The sequence below is a fragment of the Hyla sarda genome, chromosome 2 (assembly GCF_029499605.1).
Source record: "Hyla sarda isolate aHylSar1 chromosome 2, aHylSar1.hap1, whole genome shotgun sequence".
In the NCBI taxonomy this organism is placed as follows: domain Eukaryota; kingdom Metazoa; phylum Chordata; class Amphibia; order Anura; family Hylidae; genus Hyla; species Hyla sarda.
The window spans coordinates 219,923,914-219,939,616 of NC_079190.1; positions in this window are offsets into that span (position 1 = coordinate 219,923,914).

Below are 15,703 nucleotides of genomic sequence, written 5' to 3' on the forward strand. Positions count from 1 at the left end.
TAACAGCTTTTTTCTTGATCTATTGCATATTTGAAGTCAGTCTCCATAAACTCAATCTGGTGACATTCAAGCATCTTGTCTTTGCCTCTGGATTCAGCATTGGCATTTCCCAAAATAATCAGAAATAATACTGAGCACACTTCATATATGCACCCTGGAACAGATGGAGAATTTCTGCACACTTATACTTTACCCTTTCTCTCGTGGATTTTATATTTATTGACTTTTTCCCATGGGCAAGCTGCAGGTCATGTACATATAAACTGCGCACTTAACCCCTTAAGGACCACAGGTTTTTTAATTTTGCAATTTCATTTTTTCCACCTCACCTTCTAAAAATCAAAATGCTTTCAGTTTTGCACCTCTAGACCCATATGAGGGCTTATTTTTTTTGCACCACCAATGGAAATTTGTGATGACATCGATCATTTCACCGCAAAATTAACAGTGTAACCAGAAAAAAAAAATATTTGTGGGGCAAAATTGAAAAAAAAAAATCAAATGCCGTTTTGCAACTTTTGAGGGCTTCCGATTCAATGCAGTGCACTTTTCGGTAAAATTGACACCATGGGGGAGATTTATCAAAACCTGCCAGAGGAAAAGTTGCTGAGTTGCCCATAGCAACCAATCAGATCGCTTCTTTCATTTTTGAAAAGGCCTCTGAAAACTGAAAGAAGCGATCTGATTGGTTGCTATGGGCAATTCAGCAAATTTTCCTCTAGACAGGTTTTGATAAATCTCCCCCCACATATCTTTATTCTGTAGGCCCATACGGTTACCTAGGTTAAGGATACCTAATTTATATAGGTTTTATTTTATTTTACTACTTCAAAAAATGTATAACTACATGCACGCGTGAAGGAGACGAATGGAAGACAGCCTTTAACACCCGTGATGGACACTTTAAATATCTTGTAATGCCATTTGGCCCCTGTAACGTCCCAGCTGTCTTTCAAGAATTCGTTAATAACATTTCCCATGATTTGCTTTATACATGTGTTGTGGCATATCTTGATGATATGCTGATCTTCTCATCCAACTTACACCAATTAATGCTCTTCCATAGCAAAGCATTGATTGGAGCAATAGCAGGCTTGGATGGAGCAATAGAACACCGATCCGACTGTGAGGAGCAAGGTAAGGAGCCTCCCGCTGTCCTCTCAGCTGTTTGGGGCACCGCGTTTCACCGTTTAAAGGGTTAATACTGGACATCAGCCCGATCAGCGATGTCCAGTATTAGCCGATGGTCCTGTTTTCTAATATCAACCAGGACCTGCCGGGTATGAAGCGCGCTCAGCTAACGAGAGCCGGCCATAGACGTAAATATATGCCCGTGATCGTTAAGGGGTTAAATAAGCCTTAAATATTATGTGATTGACATCTGTAAACCTAGATCTTTATACACTTATAAGACTTTATAGACTTATAGAAGACATAATATGGCTTTAACCAAATTCCAATATTCTTTTCCCCTGTGCCATTATTTCAGTTATAAATGGAAACCATGGCACAGTGGTGGAGAGTGCTGCAGGCATAAAAAACAAAGGAATCTGTGACAGACATAATGTTAATGTTGTTGTACATGTACATTACATGAATTTTGTAAGTACGTATTCTGTATGTTAAAATGTTATACAATTTCATGTGTATGTAATGTGTTCACCAGCAATTGAAATACACAGGGCCCAATAGCAAAACTCTAAATACTCCCCTCTATTATACAGGGAAAAAAGAAGAGAAAATGTGCTGATAGATCTACAGTATGTGCACTTAAGTGTGACAATGCTATGTAATATATGTAATTTGATTAATGATAAGACTTCTCTATTAGTAGTAATGTAAGAACACTAGAACATGAACATTTATTCATATAAGAGTAATTGCAGATCATTGATTGTACGTTTTACAAAAAGTACGTCTTTCTTGTCTTTCTCCTCGTCTCCCTTCTCCTGCCAAGTCCAATTGAAAATAACTTTTAAAATTACAGAGCAGGCTATGACACAGTATATGACAAAAATATTTTCAGGCCTATTATAACTATTTATTACATTAAGAATGCTGGGGTTTTGAGGGTTGAAGGCTATGTTGCTCATCTGTGATGTCACAGTATAGCCTCTGCACAGTGCCCACCTAAAAGGCATCCCGTGAAGAAGTGCTACAGTCACCTGTGATAAAGTACTTAGTAGAGCAGCCTCTTTAAAACTACAGGATGGAAGGAGCTTGGGACAGTTTCTGGTGAGACCCAGTGTGTGAGTGCATCAAAAGAGTGTTGCACAGTCAAGATCACCAGTCTGAGCATAGTAAGTCTGATTCCTGGTGACCTTAATGTAGCGAGTCTGAGCCATATAAGAAGTCACATCTTGGCAGATTCTACAAGACTGTCTGGGCTACTTGAACAGTGAGGGCACCTGGAGTGGCATGCAGGGTCGTTCTGGCCTACCGGGATACCGTGAAATTTCCCGGTGGGCCGCTCATGGACCGCCTGCTCCGGGCCCCGTGCCCGCAGGGGGCCCCCGTCACATTAGGGACATCCCTGTGTCCCAAAAAATCTTTTCAGGACACAAGGATGCCCTGGTTACCTCTCTGCGGCCCCACGTTAACTTTAAAAACGCGGGCGCCGCCGGGAGGTAGCGCACGCAGGGACATCACTGACATCCCGTGCGTGCGCCCAGAGTAACAGAGCGGAGCAGTGAGGAGGACGCGCGCACATGGTAAGTGACCAGCGGCACGTCATCTTCAGTGTTCCGACCACCCCACCTCCGTTCCCGGGACCTACTGCTATGGCCCATAGGCCATAGCAGTAGATCGTGAACCTGGAGCGGTGATCAGAATACTGAAGTGGGGCAGTAAACAGGCATACAGCCTTCAGCCAAACACTGCATATGGCTGAAGGCTGTATGTCTGTGGGGGAACTGTACTGCACCTAATGTGGGGGACTATACTGCACATAATGTGGGGGACTATACTGCACCTAATGTGGGGGAACTATACTGCACCTTATGTGGGGGAACTATACTGCACCTAATGTGGGGGAACTATACTGCACCTAATGTGGGGAAACTATATTGCACCTAATGTGGGGGAACTATACTGCACCTAATGTGGAGGAACTGTACTGCACCTAATGTGGGGACTATACTGCACCTAATGTGGGGAACTGTGGGGGAACTATACTGCACCTAATGTGGGGGAACTATACTGCACCTAATGTGGGAGAACTACACTGCACCTAATGTGGGGGAACTGTACTGCACCTAATGTGGGGACTATACTGCACCTAATGTGGGGACTATACTGCACCTAATGTGGGGAACCATACTGCACCTAATGTGGGGGACTATACTGCACCTAATGTGGGGGACTATACTGCACCTATGTGGGGGAAAAATACTGCACCAAATGTGGGGGAACTATACTTCACCTAATGTGGGGGAGCTATACTGCACCCAATGTGTGGGAACTATACTGCACCTAATATGGGAGAACTATACTGCACCTAATGTGGGGGAATATACTGCACCTAATGTGGGGAACTATACTGCACGTAATGTGGGGAACTGTACTGCACCTAATGTGGGGGACTATACTGCCAACTTAGTGTGGGGGACTATACTGCACCTAATGTGGGGGAGCTATACTGCACCTAATGTGGGGGAGCTATACTGCACCTAATGTGGGGAACTATACTGCCAACCTAATGTGGGGGAACTGTACTGAACCTAATGAGGGGGAACTGTACTGCACGTAATGGGGGGGGGAACTATACTGCACCTAATGTGGGGGAACTATACTGCACCTAATGTGGGGGAACTGTACCGCACACCTAATGTGGGGAACTGTACTGCACACCTAATGTGGGGAAACTGTACTGCACCTAATGTGGGGGGAACTATGCTGCACCTAATGAGGGGGAACTGTACTGCACGTAATGTGGGGGGAACTATACTGCACCTAATGAGGGGGAACTGTACTGCACATAATGTGGGAGGAACTATACTGCACCTAATGTGGGGGAACTATACTGCACCTAATGTGGGGGAACTGTACCGCACACCTAATGTGGGGGAACTGTACTGCACACCTAATGTGGGGAAACTGTACTGCACCTAATGTGGGGGGAACTATACTGCACCTAATGTGGGGGAACTGGACTGCACACCTAATGTGGGGGAACTGTACTGCACACCTAATGTGCGGGGACTTGTACTGCCAACCTAATGTGTGGGGACTTGTATTACCAACCTAATGTGCAGGGACTTGTCCTGCAACCTAATGTGCGGGGACTTATACTGCACCTAATCTTGGGGAACTACAACCTAATGTGGGGGAACTATACTGCACCTAATGTGGGGGAACTGTCGGGGGAGGGCCCCATCATAATGACGTGCTCCGTCTTCCAGGCAGCTTTAATCTGGCCCTGGCGGCCGCCATTACAATCGGTCACGGCACGAGCGAGCGCAATGATTTGTGTTACTGCAGTCTGCAGCCGCCGGATGTGAGCGTCATATGACAACATGACATCATATCCGGCGGCTGCACGGCGGTGGATAGAGTGATTGGCTGCTGGCTGCACAGCATGACAGCGGAATTCATCAGCATCGCTGAGCTGAGTTGCCCTGCACTGTTGAAGTACAGGTAAGAGTAAGGGGGATTGGGGGACCTTTTGTGTATTGCAGTTGATTTGGGGCTCTCAGAATTGTATTAGGGGCCAGGGAGGAATCAGCATTTAGCATTGTATTATAGGGAGGGCATCGGCAGTGTATTATGGGGAGGGGGCCAGGGGAGGATCAGCATTGTATTAAGAGGAGGGGGCCGGGGGGGGGGGGACATATTTGTATTAGGGGGAGGGGGCCAGGGGCAATTAGCATTGTATTATGGGGGGACATCAGCAGTGTATTAGAGGGGATGGGGATGGGGGATCAGCATTGTATTATGGGGAGAGGGCCAGGGGGGGATCAGCATTGTACTAAGGGGAGGGGGCCTTGGGGGGGGGGAGAGCTTTGTATTAAAGGGGGGTGGCCTGGGGGGAGCATTGTATTAAGTGGAGGTGGGCAGGGGTGGGATACAGCAGTGTATTAAGGGGGCCGGGGGGGGGGGGAATCAGCATTGTATTAGGGGGAGGGGGTGATCAGCATTGTATTAGGGGGAGGGGTGGATCAGTATTGTATTAGGGGGATGGGAGGGGGGATCAGCAGTGTATTAGGGGGATGAGGGGGGGGTCAGCAGTGTATTAGGGGGGATGGCAGCAGTGTTTTGGGGGGATGGAAGGGGAGGGGGGTCAGCATTGTATTAGGGGGAGGGGGGATCAGTATTGTATTAGGGGGATAAGGGAATCAGCATTGTATTAGGGGGATGGGGAAATCAGCATTGTATTAGGGGGAGGGGGGATCAGCATTGTATTAGGGGGATGGGGACATCAGCATTGTATTAGGAGGATGGGGGAATCAGCATTGTATTAGGGGGAGGGGAGATCAGCATTGTATTAGGTGGAGAAGGGATCAGCATTGTATTAGGGGGAGGGGGGATCAGCATTGTATTAGGGGGATGGGGACATCAGCATTGTATTAGGAGGATGGGGGAATCAGCATTGTATTAGGGGGAGGGGAGATCAGCATTGTATTAGGTGGAGAAGGGATCAGCATTGTATTAGGGGGAGGGGCGATCAGCATGGTATTAGGGGGAGGGTGGATCAGCATTGTATTAGGTGAGAAGGGATCAGCATTGTATTAGGGGGATGGGAGGGGGATCAGCAGTGTATTAGGGGGGATGGGAGAGGAGGGGGGGTCAGCATTAGGGGGAGGGGAACAGCAGTGTATTAGAGGGAGGGGATCAGCAGTATATTAGGGGGTGGGGGGTCTGCAGTGTATTAGTGGGGGGTATGCAGTGTATTAGATTAGGGATTAGATTAGGGTTAGCATTATATTAGAGCTCAGGAGGGGAGTCAGCATTGTATTAGAGCGCAGGAAAGAGTGGAGGACGGGAAAGATCTGACATGGGAATATGAGATGAGGCATTTTTAGATTATATTATGTAGGGGTCTAAAATTAGGCAACTTGGGCTGTGGTGATTATATATTTTAATATTATATATATATTTGTGGGGAAGGAAATGTAAATAGGTTGAGGGAGAAAGACTAGGGTGATGGTATTATATATTGCAATATGATATATTTTTGGTTTAGAGGAGGTGTAGGTAACCTCAGACTCTCCAGATGTTTTGGACTACATCTCCAATAAAGCTTGCAAAGCATCATGGGAGGTGTAGTCCACAACACCTGGAGTGGCAACAGGATGTCTGCCCATGGTTTACCTTTTATGAACAAGAAAATGACGACGTGCTGGTATAACGCCGCAACACTATGGGGCTGGTATGTCATTTTTTCCAGGCCTGGTTTTCACACCCAGTCCGGCCCTGGTGGCATGCTGCATTGAGGGAATGTGTTCTCATCAAAACACAAATTAAGGCACCAATTACGTTAAAAAAAATCACTGTGCAACAATTATTATACGACAAACAGACAAAACACTGATCACAGGTATATTGTCAAAATGTTATAATGCTTTATTGAAACATGCAAAAAATACTTGATAAAATACAGCACCATACCCACCCACCAAGTCATCATGCTACCCACAGGAAGGAGGAAAATGGAAAATGGGATGGACATGTGTCACCATACAGGTTGAATGTGAGGCATAACAGACTAACTAGGTCCAATTGTAAAGAGCACAATGCATTAACAATGTATAATACCAGAGTAAGGAAAACAAACCAAAGTAAATAGGAGAAGACAGCCAAGGTGGAGAAAGAACCACAATATCTGCCATGGGATGGTGACACATGTCCATCCCATTATCCTTTTTTCCTCCTTCCTGTGTGTAGTGTGATGTCTTTGTGGGTATGGTGCTGTATTTTATCAAGTATTTTTTGTATGTTTCAATAAAGCATTATTACAATCTGACTATATACCTGTGATCAGTGTTTTTTTCCATTTGGTGTATCATAAAGTGAAAGTGTCATCAGAAAATGACCTATTGATCCAAAGTGCTCTAGACCTCAGACTGGGCCAAAGGTTCACCTTCCAACAATAAAATGACCCTAAGCACACAGCAAAGACCACACAGGAGGCTTAGGGGCAACTATGTGAAGGCCTATCCAGATCCATGACCTAAACCCAGTGGACTTCTCAATATAACTCACAAGAATCAAACATATCTGTATAGAAAAGCTTCATTTAATAGTAATATGTATCACAATTTTTAGTTACTATCTGAAGCATAAGCTTAAAGTCAGATCAGTACGCAATCAGACCAGGATCGATGTGCCTGTACAGATGATGCGAATACAAGATTTTATTATTTATCTCCTTTATGCACCATGATATATATATACAGTGCCTTGTGAAAGTATTCGGCCCCCTTGAACTTTTCAACCTTTTGCCACATTTCAGGCTTCAAAATAAAGATATAAAACTGTAATTTTTTGTGAAGAATCAACAACAAGTGGGACACAATCATGAAGTGGAACAAAATTTATTGGATATTTCAAACTTTTTTAACAAATAAAAAACTGAAAAATTGGGCGTGCAAAATTATTCAGCCCCCTTAACCTGTTAAGGACCAAGGGCGTAAACTTAAACCCCTAGTCCCGATCCCGTGATATAACGCCGGGTTACACGGTAACCCCACATCATATTGTGGCGGGCCCGACGTCATAGTGAAGCCGGGACCCGCCTCTAATAGCGCGCGGCACTGATCGCGGTGCCGCACGCTGTTAACCTTTTAGCCTCGCGCTCAAAGCTGAGCCGCACGGCTAAAAACAAAAGTAAAAGTGCCCGGCTAGCTCAGGGAGCTGTTCGGGATCGCCGCGGTATAATCGCGGCATCCCGAACAGCTGTAGCACAGGAGGAGGTCTTCTTACCTTCTCCTGCGCTGTCCGATCGCCGAATGAATGCTTCAAGCCTGAGATCCAGGCTTGAGCATTCTATCGCCGAAAACACTGATTGATCCATTCCTATGGAGATGGATCAAACAGTGTAAAAGATCAGTTAATGCAATGTTATAGCCCCCTATAGGAGCTATAATATTGCATAAGAAAAGTGTAAAAAAATCATTAACCCTTTCAATGACCCCTTCCCCTAATAAAAGTTTGAATCACCTGGCATTTCCAAGAATAAAAAAAAAACAGTGTAAATACAAATAAACATATGTGGTATCGCCGCGTGCGGAAATGTCCGAATTATAAAAATATACCACATTTTAAACCGCACGTTCAATGGCGTACGCGCAAAAAAATTCCAAAGTCCAAATTAGCGTATTTTTGGTCACTTTTTATATAATGAAAAGATTAATAAAAAGCGATCAAAAAGTCCGATCAATGTAAAAATGGTACCAACAAAAACTGCAGATCACGGCGCAAAAAATAAGCCCTCATAGCCCCCTGAACATGGAAAAATAAAAAAGTTATTGGGCTCAGAAAATGACAATTTTAAACGTATACATTTTCCTGCATGTATTTATGATTTTTTTTCAGTAGTAATACAAAATCAAACCTATACAAGTAGGGTATCATTTTAACCGTATGGACCTAGAGAATAAAGAAAAGGTGTCATTTGTAACAAAAAATGTACTAGGTAGAAGCGGAAGCCCCCAAAAGTTACAAAATGACATTTTTTTTTTCAATTTTGTCGCACAATGATTTTTTTTTTCCGTTTCAATTTTTGGATACAATGACTGATGTCATTACAAAGTAGAATTGGTGGAGCAAAAAATATACCATAATACAGATTTTTAGGTGCAAAATTGAAAGAGTTATGATTTTTTAAAGGTAAGGAGGAAAAAACGAAAGTGCAAAAAACAAAAAACTCCTGGTCCTTAAGGGGTTAAGTTAATACTTTGTGGCGCCACCTTTTGCTGTGATTACAGCTGTAAGTCGCTTGGGGTATGTCTCTATCAGTCTTGCACATCGAGAGACTGAAATTTTTGCCCATTCCTCCTTGCAAAACAGCTGGAGCTCAGTGAGGTTGGATGGAGAGCGTTTGTGAACAGCAGTTATCAGTTCTTTCCACAGATTCTCGATTGCATTCAGGTCTGGACTTTGACTTGGCCATTCTAACACCTGGATATGTTTATGTGTGAACCATTCCATTGTAGATTTTGCTTTATGTTTTGGATCATTGTCTTGTTGGAAGACAAATCTTCATCCCAGTCTCAGGTCTTTTGCAGACTCCATCAGGTTTTCTTCCAGAATGGTCCTGTATTTGGCTCCATCCATCTTCCCATCAAGTTTAACCATCTTCCCTGTCCCTGATGAAGAAAAGCAGGCCCAAACCATGATGCTGCCACCACCATGTTTGACAGTAAGGATGGTTGTTCAGGGTGATGAGCTGTGTCGCTTTTACACCAAACATAACATTTTACATTGTTGCCAAAAAGTTTGATTTTGGTTTCATCTGACCAGAGCACCTTCTTCCACATGTTTGGTGTGTCTCCCAGGTGGCTTGTGGCAAACTTTAAACAACAGTTTTTATGGATATCTTTAAGAAATTGCTTTCTTCTTGCCACTCTTCCATAAAGGCCAGATTTGTGCTGTATACGACTGATTGTTGTCCTATGGACAGAGTCTCCCACCTCAGCTGTAGATCTCTGCAGTTCATCCAGAGTGATCATGGGCCTCTTGGCTACACCTCTGATCAGTCTTCTCCTTGTATGAGCTGAAAGTTTAGAGGGACGGACAGATTTGCAGTGGTCTGACACTCCTTCCATTTCAATATTATCGCTTGCACATTGCTCCTTGGGATGTTTAAAGCTTGAGAAATCTTTTTGTATCCAAATCCGGCTTTAAACTTCTCCACAACAGTATCTCGGACCTGCCTGGTGTGTTCCTTGTTCTTCATGATGCTCTCTGCACTTTAAACGGACCTCTGAGACTATCACAGTGCATGTGCATTTATACGGAGACTTGATTACACAGGTGGATTCTATTTATCATCATTAGTCATTTAGGTCAACATTGGATCATTCAGAGATCCTCACTGAACTTCTGGAGAGTTTCCTGCACTGAAAGTAAAGGACCTGAATAATTTTGCACGCCCAATTTTTCAGTTTTTTATTTGTTAACAAAGTTTGAAATATCCAATAAATTTCGTTCCACTTCATGATTGTGTCCCACTTGTTGTTGATTCTTCACAAAAAATTACAGTTTTATATCTTTATTTTGAAGCCTGAAATGTAGCAAAAGGTCAAAAAGTTCAAGGGGCCGAATACATAGTAACATAGTTCATAAGGTTGAAAAAAGACCAGAGTCCATCAAGTTCAACCTATAAACCTAATAAGTCCCTATTGAGTTGAGTTGATCCAGAGGAAGGCAAAAAAAAAAATCATACTAGAGGTAAAAATTCCTTTCCGACTCCAAATATGGCAGTCAGAATAAATCCCTGGATCAACCTTCTGTCCCTATAAATCTAGTATGCATAACCAGCAATGTTATTACTCTCCAAAAATGCATCCAGACCCTTTTTGAACTCTATTACAGAGTTCACCATGACCACCTCCTCAGGCAGAGAATTCCACAGTCTCACTGCTCTTACAGTAAAGAACCCCCTCTGTGCTGGTGTAGAAACCTTCTTTCCTCTATACGTAGAGGATGCCCCCTTGTTATTGATACAATCCTGGGTATAAATAGATCATGGGAGAGATCTCTGTACTGTCTCCTGATATATTTATATATAGTTATTAGGTCTCCCCTAAGACTTCTTTTTTCTAAACTAAATAACCCTAATTCTGATAATCTTTCTGGGTACTGTAGTCCTCCCATGCCCCATATTACTCTGGTTGCCCGTCTATGAACCCTCTCCAGCTCCACTATATATTTCTTGTACACTGGTGCCCAGTACTGTACACAGTATTCTATGTGTGGTCTGACTAGTGATTTGTACAGCGGTAGAATTATTTCCTTGCCGTGGGCATCTATGCCCCTATTGATGCACCCTATGATTTTATTAGCCTTGGCAGCAGCTGCCCGACACTGGTCACTACAGCTAAATTTACTGTTAACTAAGACTCCTAAGTCCTTTTCCATATCAGTTGTCCCAAGTGTTCTCCCAGCCCGGATTTTTCTTCCCCATGTGCATTACCTTACATTTATCAGTGATGAACCTCATCTGCCACTTCCCAGCCCAAACCTCCAACCTATCCAGATCCATTTGTAACAGTGCACTGTCCTCTATAGTGTTTACCGCTTTACAGAGTTTAGTATCATCTGCAAAGATTGATACTTTACTATTCAACCCCTCTGCAAGGTCATTAATGAATATATTAAATAGGACAGGACCCAAGACGGACCCCTGTGGTACCCCACTAGTAACAGTCACCCAATCAGAATAAGTACCATAAATAACCACCCTCTGTTTCCTATCATTGAGCCAGTTACTTACCCACTTGCACACATTCTCCCCCAGCCCAAACCTTCTCATTTTATGCACCAATCTTTTATGTGGAACCGTATCAAATGCTTTGGAAAAATCCAGATATACGACATCCAGCGATTGCCCCTGGTCCAGTCTGGAGCTCACCTCCTTATAAAAGCTGATCAGGTTAGTTTGACAGGATCAATCCCTCATAAATCCATGCTGATACTGATACGGGGTCATACATTTATTTTTATCAAGATACTCCAAAATAGCATCCCTTAGAAAACCCTCAAACAATTTACATACAACAGAGGTTAAACTAACAGGTCTATAATTCCCGGGGTAACCTTTTGACCCCTTCTTAAATATTGGCACCACATTTGCCATGCGCCAGTCCTGGGGAACAGTCCCTGTCACTATAGAGTCCCTGAATATTAAAAATAGGGGTCTGTCTATTACATTACTTAATTCCTTACTTTCACAAGGCAATATATATATATATATATATATATATATATACATATACTTATACATATATATATATATATATATATATATATATATATATATATATCCACATAAACACATATGTATTTATATATTTTCTTTAGCCAGAGAGAAGATCTATGAAAGCCCTTTTACAGGTACCCTAATATGAATGCATAGCAAAGGGGTGCACCCTACATTTATTTTGCTTTCAGGCACCTGTGAATTATCTGCATCCCTGACCAATATCATCTTTCTAACACCTTGAATTCATACACATCCAGGGCAGACAAAATAAAGACCACTATACTTATATTAACAATAAAGCAAAGTTTTTTTTTTTTTTTTTCAAAACTTAGTTTTGTTGGAGTTTCAAGAGATATTCACAGAAAACACCTGCATCTATATAGTGGGGATGAGTATCATGATCATATGAAGTTTTATAACGTGAGATCTATACATCCAACAATTTACAGAATGTAATAGTGATGGCTCAGAACCAATTCACCATCTGCTTTCATGAGAGAGAATGTGAGGAGGTTTGGATGATTCAAAGAAGAAACACTCTGTAAGGAATAGGAGGAGACCTCAGCGCAACACTAACATTTATAGGATGATTTATTCAATCAGACATCTCCCTTGACATTAAAAAGCCCTGACTGAACATCTGCTGGGAAAAAGAATACTGTTTTCTGTTCTGTTACTAGGTTTCCATAAAAACCTTAATCAGTAACATGAAGTTCAGAATGTGATTCAGAGCAAGGATGATAGGTTTACTGGGATGATAGGTTTACTGGGATGATAGGTTTACTGGGATGGTAGGTTTACTGGGATGGTAGGTTTACTCGAATGATAGGTTTACTGGGATGGTAGGTTTACAGGGATAGTAGGTTTACTCGGATGGTAGGTTTACTCGGATGATAGGTTTACTCGGATGATAGGTTTACTGGGATGGTAGGTTTACTTGGATGATAGGTTTACTGGGATGGTACGTTTACTCAGATGGTAGGTTTACTGGGATGGTAGGTTTACTCAGATGGTAGGTTTACTGGGATGGTAGGTTTACTGGGATGGTAGGTTTATTGGGATGATAGGTTTACCGGGATGGTAGGTTTACTCGGATGATAGGTTTACTGGGATGGTAGGTTTACTGGGATGGTAGGTTTACTGGGATGGTAGGTTTACTCGGATGATAGGTTTACTCGGATGGAAGGTTTACTTGGATAATAGGTTTACTCGGATGGTAGGTTTACTCGGATGATAGGTTTACTGTGATGGTAGGTTTACTGGGATGGCTGGTTTACTGGGATGGTAGGTTTACTCGGATGATAGGGTTACTCGGATGGTAGGTTTACTGGGATGGTAGGTTTACTCGGGTGGAAGGTTTACTGGGATGGTAGGTTTACTGGGATTGTAGGTTTACTGGCATGTAGGTTTACTGGGATGGAAGGTTTACTTGGATGATAGGTTTACTCGGATGGTAGGTTTACTCGGATGATAGGTTTACTGGGATGGTAGGTTTACTGGGATGGTAGGTTTACTTGGGTGGTAGCTTTACTGGGATGGTAGGTTTTTACTGGGATGGTAGTTTTACTCGGATGATAGGTTTACTCGGTTGGTAGGTTTACTGGGATGATAGGTTACTCAGATGATAGGTTTACTCATATGGTAGGTTTACTCGGATGATAGGTTTACTGGGATGGTAGGTTTACTGGGATGGTAGGTTTACTGGGATGGTAGGTTTACTCGGGTGGTAGGTTTACTGGCATGGTAGGTTTTTACTGGGATGGTAGGTTTGCTCGGATGATAGGTTTACTCGGATGGTAGGTTTACTGGGATGATAGGTTACTCAGATGATATGTTTACTCAGATGGTAGGTTTACTGGGATGGTAGGTTTACTGGGATGATAGGTTTACTGGGATGATAGGTTTTCTGGGATGGTAGGTTTACTGGAATGGTAGGTTTACTCGAATGATAGGTTTACTTGGATGGTAGGTTTACAGGGATGGTAGGTTTACTGGGATGGTAAGTTTACTCGGATGATAGGTTTACTCGGATGATAGGTTTACTGGGATGGTAGGTTTACTTGGATGATAGGTTTACTGGGATGGTAGGTTTACTCAGATGGTAGGTTTACTGGGATGGTAGGTTTACTCAGATGGTAGGTTTACTGGGATGGTAGGTTTATTGGGATGATAGGTTTACTGGGATGGTAGGTTTACTCGGATGATAGGTTTACTCGGATGGTAGGTTTACTGGGATGGTAGGTTTACTGGGATGGTAGGTTTACTCGGATGATAGTTTTACTCGGATGGAAGGTTTACTTGGATAATAGGTTTACTCGGATGGTAGGTTTACTCGGATGATAGGTTTACTGTGATGGTAGGTTTACTGGGATGGCTGGTTTACTGGGATGGTAGCTTTACTTGGATGATAGGTTTACTCGGATGGTAGGTTTACTGGGATGGTAGGTTTACTTGGATGATAGGTTTACTCAGAGGGTAGGTTTACTGGAATGGTAGGTTTACTGGGATGGTAGGTTTACTCTGATGATAGGTTTACTCGGATGGTAGGTTTACTGGGATGGTAGGTTTACTCGAGTGGTAGGTTTACTGGGATGGTAGGTTTCCTGGGATTGTAGGTTTACTGGCATGTAGGCTTACTGGGATGGAAGGTTTACTTGGATGATAGGTTTACTCGGATGGTAGGTTTACTCGGATGATAGGTTTACTGGGATGGTAGGTTTACTGGGATGGTAGGTTTACTTGGGTGGTAGCTTTATTGGGATGGTAGGTTTTTACTGGGATGGTAGGTTTACTCGGATGATAGGTTTACTCGGATGGTAGGTTTACTGGGATGGTAGGTTTACTTGGATGATAGGTTTACTCAGATGGTAGGTTTACTGGAATGGTAGGTTTACTGGGATGGTAGGTTTACTCTGATGATAGGTTTACTTGGATGGTAGGTTTACTGGGATGGTAGGTTTACTCGGGTGGTAGGTTTACTGGGATGGTAGGTTTATTGGGATTGTAGGTTTACTGGCATGTAGGTTTACTGGGATGGAAGGTTTACTGGGATGATAGGTTTACTCGGATGGTAGGTTTACTCGGATGATAGGTTTACTGGGATGGTAGGTTTACTGGGATGGTAGGTTTACTTGGGTGGTAGCTTTACTGGGATGGTAGGTTTTTACTGGGATGGTAGGTTTACTCGGATGATAGGTTTACTCGGATGGTAGGTTTACTGGGATGATAGGTTACTCAGATGATAGGTTTACTCATATGGTAGGTTTACTCGGATGATAGGTTTACTGGGATGGTAGGTTTACTGGGATGGTAGGTTTACTCGGGTGGTAGGTTTACTGGCATGGTAGGTTTTTACTGGGATGGTAGGTTTGCTCGGATGATAGGTTTACTCGGATGGTAGGTTTACTGGGATGGTAAGTTTACTCGGGTGGTAGGTTTACTGGGATGGTAGGTTTACTGGCATGTAGGTTTACTGGAATGGTAGGTTTACTGGGATGGGAGGTTTACTGGGATTGTAGGTTTACTGGCATGTAGGCTTACTGGGATGGAAGGTTTACTTGGATGATAGGTTTACTCGGATGGTAGGTTTACTTGGATGGTAGGTTTACTTGGGTGGTAGCTTTACTGGGATGGTAGGTTTTTACTGGGATGGTAGGTTTACTCGGATGATAGGTTTACTCTGATGATAGGTTTACTGGGATGATAGGTTTACTGGGATGGTAGGTTTACTCGGGTGGTAGGTTTACTCGGATGGTAGGTTTACTGGGATTGTAGGTTTAC